The sequence below is a fragment of the Crocuta crocuta genome, unplaced genomic scaffold, assembly GCF_008692635.1.
Source record: "Crocuta crocuta isolate KB4526 unplaced genomic scaffold, BGI_CrCroc_1.0 scaffold174, whole genome shotgun sequence".
NCBI lineage: Eukaryota > Metazoa > Chordata > Mammalia > Carnivora > Hyaenidae > Crocuta > Crocuta crocuta.
In genome coordinates, this window is record NW_027530330.1 from 3,118,747 (window position 1) to 3,127,000 (window position 8,254).

General features: G+C 36.3%; 1 long non-coding RNA gene across 1 annotated transcript in view; it reads right to left on the reverse strand.

Annotated features, from left to right (window-relative positions):
• LOC144232787 (uncharacterized) overlaps positions 1 to 3,871 on the reverse strand; it is a 57,222-nt gene extending 53,351 nt beyond the window's left edge. Inside the window, exon 1 of the long non-coding RNA XR_013335515.1 lies at positions 3,759 to 3,871. This is a non-coding gene — a long non-coding RNA (uncharacterized LOC144232787). The remainder of the gene's footprint in view (positions 1 to 3,758) is intronic.
• Between the last annotated feature and the right edge of the window lie 4,383 nt (positions 3,872 to 8,254).

Consider the following 8,254-nt stretch of genomic DNA (forward strand, 5'->3'; position numbering starts at 1 on the left):
GGGTATAAACTGCTTGACCCACAAAGGACTCGAATTTGCCACTGATGTCAGATTCCTACTGCCACTATCAACCTGGCTCCACTTCAAGGGAAAATGTTCTCATCTTGAGATTTTTCAGATCATGTATGCAGTGTCAGTTCTAGCCTCAAACCGTATCCACAGATAGGGAGTTTGTGGCTGTGAATTTCTCCCTCCATCCACAGGAAAGGATGGAAATGACATGTTTCTTTACCGCCTTCCTTGAGGAGAAGATTTCTCCCTTTTTCCTAATGTTTTTTCTTTTTCCTGAGCTTTATCCTCCCTCCCTTGCTTACTGGCCTGAATTAAGTTTTACGGGCCCAAAGATCCAATTTGTGGTGGGAGGAGGAGCTTTTAAATTTTTTTTAAAAAAGTAAAATTATGTAGGAAAGTTAATATTTACTAGAATAGGAAAAGGATTAGCAAAAATTATAAAAATATGACACATGCTAACAAACATAATTAAATCCAGTCATCTCAATAATATTTTTTTCTGACATTTTTGGCCACATCTCTTCACATGTTAATGATTTTATGACATTTTCTATGGGGAGACTAGAAAAGTAATTTAGTCTTCCTTTTGGCATAGAACAGATCCAGGCTTACGTGATTCTTGGCCATTGAAAATATTCCTTCCCAGCCTGAGGGATGCATTAAAACTGCTCTAATCTTGTATCCAATACTGTAAGTATCTTATTAATGACAGTCCTTTCTAGCTGCACAGTACCTGCTGAATTCTTGAAGCCATTCTATCATGCCTTCTGTCTCCACCACTCCACTGAGATAATGCTTGTCAAGATAACTCACCTTTCTGTCTCCATTTTACTCAGAAAAACTTATCATAGGTGACCAGTTCCTACTTGTAGAAAAACTATTATGTCAGACAAAGAGACATAAGACTTTCCTACTTCATTTCATATTCTTCTCTATTCCTTGTACAGGTTTTCTCTCAAATCTAGCACCTTTTATGCTCCTCAAAACTCAGCCCTGGGCCCTCCTCTCTCCTCTCTCCATCATCTTATTACATATCATGGCAATTCCCTTGAAATTCCCTTGACTTTAATTGCATCTCAGAGTGGATTCTCAAAATTATATCTCTGACAATTCTGCTCCAAGCTCCAGTTCTAAATTTATATACACAGAGAAAATGAAAACATATCAGACCATATGAAATTGGAAGCAAGTCTCCCCAGTGTCCTTTTCCAAAAACACCGTTCCTCCCTCCTTGAGGTAGTCATTACCCTAACTATATGGTAATCTTTCTTGTCTTTTAATTTTACCATTTATGAATGAATTCTATATATTGTGATTTTACCCAGGGTATTTTTGAACATCAAAAAATAGAATGATACTACATATGATTTTGTCTTGCTTCTTTCACTCAGTGTTATCACAAGAGAGTCACCTATACTGAAAAATACAGCTGTTGTTTGATCCTTTTTATTGCTGTATAGTATTCCATTATGGGCATTTACTACAATTTATCAGTTTACTGTTGATGGTTATTTGGGTTGTTTCTAGTTTTCACTAGTATGAATAGCTTTTAAGAAGATTTTTTAATGTGTAAACTGGTATACATATATGCAATTATCTTTAGGAAAAATACTTAGAAATTACTGGATGATGTACTCATAACTTTATATATTTTAAAATAATGTCAAATGTAAAAATAATGTTTTCCAGAGTGGTTGGACTCATTTACACACCCACCACATAATTTGAGTGATCCTATTGCTACATATACATCCCAGTAACATTTGGTAGTGCCAAAAGTTAATGTTTTTGCCAATCTTGTGGACGTTTGGTGGGATCTTGTGGTTTTAATTTGCATTTTCCTGATTATTAATTTTTTTGCCAATCTTGTGGATATTTGGTGGTATCTTTTGTTTTTTTTTTTTCATTTTCCTGAGTATTAATGAGGTTGAGCACTTTTCCTTGTGTCTCAGTCATTTGGATTTTTTTTTGGTAAAGACACTGTTCATGTCTACTTTTTTATTGAATTCTCAAGCATTCTTGTATAATAGATATCATATGTATGCGCGCGTGCACACACACACACACACACACACACACCACCTTTGCTTTGTGGCTGTTTTTCTTACCTGCCTTCATTATAGCCAGAAGTATGTCAACTGTTAAAGCTGTAAGTCCGTTTCCTAGAATCTGCTTTTCTCTACAGTTGCTAGTTAACAGTCAAAAGAATCACAATATTGAGAAAGTAGAAGAATTAGCCTTTATTCTCTGAAGGCTATTGGTTAGATGTGGTAACTAACACACGCAGAGGTGCCAACACATTCTAGTTTTTATCTGCTCTTCTCCACTCCACACCCAGCTCTTTGACTGCGAACTCTGTTGACTGTCAATTGCCCCAGGCCCATCATCATGGTAGAGGCGGTAGTTAAACAAACACATCTCCTTGATTGCTCTGGGAGCTTTCTCTTCAGGATCCTGCTGTAGCAGCTGGGCATGCTTGGAGTCCCAGGTTGTCTGGTCAGTGACACCTTCCCTAATTTCCCAACTTCTCTCCTAGAATTTCACCTCCCAGTCATTCTACAATTGTGTAGTTTTAATTATCATAAGTATCTTATCTCACAACTCATAGCAGTTCTGCTTCCCTCATTGAACCTCATAAATGTAGTTAGTTACTGGTATCAAAAGTGGTTCCAGGGTAATGGAATCTTCAGTGTGAAAATGTATAATTATTATCTCTAATCTGATTAAAGTGAATTAATGTTGCTTATCATAAAGGCACTGGTATGAAGGGGAAACTGATAGTCCACTGATTGCAATGGCAAAACTGTGACTTAAATTACCACCCCAAATCCCCTATGATTAAATGACTATAGAAGGCAAGACTTTGACTTGTAAGTAAGTAGCGGCTGCCGTAAGTAAGTAAAGGTTACTTTGAAGTGCACTGAAGAATTTGAAGAAAGAAAAGGATGAGCTCAGGGCCTTAAATTCCCAGATCAAAGTCTGGGTATAGGATAAGAAAGCTTCTGCAACTATACTAAAGGAAACCCCTGTCTCCTGTAGCCCCAGGGCTGTTTCTAAAACCATACCCAGTTTAATTCACAGTTCTCTTAGATGTTAAAGTTAGGTAATTGATTGGGAAAGAGTGGGACCCTAAAAATTGGAATGGGAACACATGGGCAGTTTCCAAAGAAACTGAGATCCTTGAACTCTAAGTTCTGCTATGTAAGAGCAGCTTCCCTCCCCTGAGGCTAGATATCCCTTGCTTGAACTTGTAATGGTCTCACCTGAGGTAGGGAACTGCTGCTCTTTTTCAGTATTTTCACACTTACTACCTCTCACTATTTATAGGTCTACCTTCAGACTCAAGTCCCAGTGGGTTCCGGGGTTCAATTATGAAGCATGACCTAAGAGGAGACATCACACATAAAAATAATGCAAAACTTTGCCAATTTATATTGAGAGGAACCTAAGGACTACGTGTTAGAATTGATATTTAATCAGAGTGAGGGAATATACTGTTGGATTGGGCAGAATCTGTGGATATGAAGCAGTAAGCAGAGACTTTGGTTCAATTGTTGGCTATGATGGCTAGGAACAGCTATAAGAGTTTTCTTGATTTGTTGTCTGAAACTTGGACCCACACATGGCCAACACTGAACAAACTTGAGATGGCAAACTTGCTTGATTTATCCTAAATGGAATTGCCCCAAAATTTAGGGAGATGGCAATCCTGGAGTATATTTATTATGTAAAAACTGCTCACTCACCTACTATGTCCACTGTAGAGTCCAGAAAACATTCCCTTTATTAAATCCTTGGAAAACGTATTAGTGAAGTTATCACCAACATTCCTGAAGAGCTCTTGTGGCTATTCTCTGTACATCAGAAATGACAATAGGAAATGCTGCTCTTGAAACAGGTTCCCAGAATTCAGTGTGATCACAGAGAGGTAGGGGTTCTGTAGCATCACTAAGGCAACAGAGACAAGGTGGTCATGGTGGTTATGTCAATGGCAGCACAGCCAAAACCAAAGTAACTGGAAGGTGTGATCTTTGGCAACATCTAACTGTTATGGTGCCATAGGATGGCAATAGCTAAGCAGCCAATTAAAGAAAAGACTGTAAATTAGTTGAATGGGAGGATGACTTGAATCACCAAAATGAAGAGTCATGGGCCCTCAGCCAATTCCAAAATATGAAAACGGGCCCAGAGCCACTTGAATAAAGGGGAGATTTAGTCACCTTATAAAAGTTCCCAACTGTGTGGCAGAAATATCCATAAACTAAGTCATAACCTTCTCCTAAAGGGGCCTGTGTCCACTTACCAAGGTGGCTGTGCATTGAAGGAAAGGATATAATTGAGAACTTCAGGTATAATGGACACTGTATCTTCACTAATTCCTGGAGATGCAGGAATCCTGCTATGGATTCACCGGGAAGAGTAGAAATTTATGATTAATAGAGCTTTGGCTTAGGTCCATCTTAACAGAATTCTATTCCTAGCAGCTTTTTCCCCAGGATGATTTCTGAAATACAGTTTTATTTTTGACCATCTTTTAATTTCCTTTAAGGTTAGACTGCCCTACCCCCCTCTGATTTCTTGTACCCCATAGTGCCCATGGCTTCTGTATTCATCCACATACTGAAGCAGATGAAGCCTTCTCCTTGTTTTGTCATTTGTTCTCAAATCTACTTGAAGATTCCAGGTTGGGATCCTCTCACTTTATGGATATTTATTGGTAATTTGTTTTCTGAAGGTCTTAAGACACACAGAATTTCCCTTTTTCTTTATTCTGCTAACTCCTCACATCTGCAAAACCTGCCAAAGTCTTGCCAAAATATTGTGGTTCCCCATAGTTTGGCTCTATAGATTTGTATCTTGTAGTTTATGAGAATGCCTTGTCACTTAATTTTGTTGAAAAATGTTGTCTATTGATTTTTCTTTAAATACCTTTGTTGATTTTTTCTAATGATAAACATATGGGGGAATTTCAGAAAGTATGTCATGCTTATCTTACTAAGCCATAAGTCTACTGTTCACATCATTTTATTAATGCATTCCATCCTCTATATTGCAAATATCTTCCCCCCCTACATGGCCCTGTCTTTTCACTCTTCTTAGGGAATCTTTTGATGGATAGAATTCCTAGATTAATGTAGTTAAATTTATCAAAATTTTCCTTCATGGTTTTATTTTAAGAAATCCATTGTTAGAGGCACCTAGGTGGCTCAGTCAGTTAAGTGTCTGACTTCGGCTCAGGTCATGATCTCACGGTTCGTGGGTTCGAGCCCCGCATGAGGCTCTGTGCTGACAGCTAGCTCAGACCCTGGAGCCTGCTTCGGATTCTGGGTCTCCCTCTCTCTCTGACCCTCCCCTGCTCACGCTGCCCCCCCCCTTAGAAATAAATAAAAACATTTTTGCAAAATTAAAAAAAAAGAAATCCTTTGTTATTCCAAGATCTTACCAATATTCCTCCCTATGCTATCTTCTAAAAGACTTATAGACTTCTGTGATTTGGCCATTACGGAATAGCTGATAACAGAATAACTTTCCCACCATCAATAACTATAAAACTGGATATAGATGAAACAACTCATTTCACTATTTGCACAATAGACAGTACAAGGTTGCAGTAATTGAAGGCAGTGAAGCACACCAGGTAAGCTTTCTTTTTGGAGACATTTTCAAAATATGGGGTAAAGAAAATGCAACCCAAGCAAAGAACATTTGTGTTATTGTGAAATTTCCAGGAAAACTGAAGGCATACTAATGTCCTGAATTGTTAAGCTTATACAATTTTTATTTTTCAAAGAAATGAAATGACTTCTTTGAAAGATGATTCCTATATTTAAAATAAAATGTTTAGTGCTCGCTAGCCCAAATTTTAAGTTAATTCTATGCGTTGGAAGTGTGAGCACAGCATAATGTTTATAATTATTATAAGGAGTAGGGACTGTTATGATTAGTACTTTATTTCAAGACTCAGGCTTATGATTTATGCACACCAGCCTCCAAAAGAAAGACCCAGCAAAATTTTAGCTATTCTTTACTTAAAGTAGATTATATATATTTTTGTTAACATCAATGTTATATTGATATTTTATCATCTTAAAGTTAATATTATACATTTTTTACCATTTCAATTTCTAATATGGTAAATATCAATAGATATACCTTGCACAAACAACAGCTCTTTTAGGTCCTTAATAGTTTTCAAGTGTGAAGAGGTCCTGAAACCAAAAAGGCCGAGCATGGCAATTTCATTCCAAAATATTCAATTGGAAAACTTTTTTTTTTTTTAAGTTGGAAAGAGAAGCTCATTCATTAAAACATCAAAACACATTTAGGTATCTAGAACTAAAGACAAATGAAAATAATTTTAAGACTCCAACTGAGGCACATATGAACCTAATAAAAGAACAAACAATATTCTTGGATAATAAGATTCACTATTGTGAAGGCACCATGATATCTCTGTATGCCAATTTACGTAGGTCAATGTAATTACAATCAAAATGCCAATAAGATTTCTAATTTTTTAATGTTTATTTTTGAGAGAGAGAGAGAGAGACAGAAAGAGAGAGACAGAGCTCAAGGCGGAGGGGCAGAGAGAGAAGGTAACAATTCAAAGCAGGCTCCAGGCTCTGAGCTATCAGAACAGAGCCCACGTGGAGCACGAAACCACAGACCACAAGATCATGACCTAAGCCAAAGTCGGACGCTTAACTAACTGAGCCACCCTGGCGCCCCTCAATAGGATTTTTATTTGAAATAAGATTTAAAAATTCTAAAGTTTATCTGTAAGAGTACAGAAATTCTGGAAAAAATTAGTACTAAAGGTGTACGTGTCAGGGAGTAACACTTAATGTATTAGGAAAACACCTACTAGTTATAAAACAAGTATTTTAAATCAATGTTAAAACAACAGTTAGGGGCACCTGGGTGGCTCAGTCAGTTAAACGTCTGACTTCAGCTCAGGTCATGATATCGCAGTTCATGGGTTCGAGCCCCGTGTCGGGTTCTGTGCTGGCAGCTCAGAGCCTGGAGCCTGTTTCAGATTCCAGGTCTCCCTCTCTCTCTGCCCCTCACCCACTCATGCTCTGTCTCTCTCTGTCTCAAAATAAATAAACTATAAAAAATTTTTTTAAACAGTAAATAAATTAGTAACGATAGTTGAATAAACAAAAACATAAATGGAACTGTTTATAAATATCAAATATAAAAATTTATTATCTAGTGGAGATTACAGTTCAGATCAGTAAGGAAAAAGAGGATTTTATAAATGGTATTAGACAACTAGATAATCTTGTTAGAAATTTGTCAATCTTTACCTCACTCCTTAAATATAATTTCCAGGTGCATTAGGAATCAACAGAAAAATCATAAAAATATCAGAAGAAAACATGAATGAGTATTTTTATAATCTTGGACAGGGAAAATTCTTTCTAGACATGATATCAAAGGTAGAAATTATAAAGCATGTCAACGGATTTGATACATAAAAACAAAAAGTCATAAAACAATATTATAAGTAAGCTTAAAATAAACAGGAAGGAAAATTTTTGCAATGTCCATAATAAAGAATTAATGATTCCTAATATAAGCTACTATAAATTCAGACATGATCGTCCCCCCACAAGTGTAGAGTATAAGCAGTTAACTACACAATAAATACAGGCACCTATTAACATATTAAAATATGCTCACTTTCACTAAAAATAAAAAATACAACAAATTTTAGTTGATGAAAAATATTAAAAACATAATATTCTATGTTGCTGAGCCTGTGGAAACACACTCTCATGCGCTAGTGGTGGCAGTATAATATGAAATAGTTTTGGTGAAGGTCAGTTTGACAATTTTGCTCAAAATTTTAAAATGTACACTCAATAACTCACAAATTATACATCTGGAAATCTAGAAGGAAGGCATAAGGCATGAAAACAATATTAGTATACACACAGACATAAGTAGCAGCCTACATTATATGTCCATGAAGAAGTTATAGCTCATTTTCCTGATAATCAAATACTGTAGAGCAACGTATGTGTATTTGTAACGTTTATGAGAATCATTTAGGTATATTTGCATGTGTACATATGTACATCCATAGACAGATGTGCAGGATTAAAATAAAAATGTTAACAGTGCCTAACTTTAGGTAGATGGATTTGGGTGGATTATTACTTTCGTCTTACTAAGTTTATTTTGTTTTATGTATATAAACCTGGTAGATTGTATGGTATGTGGCATGCACGCAAAA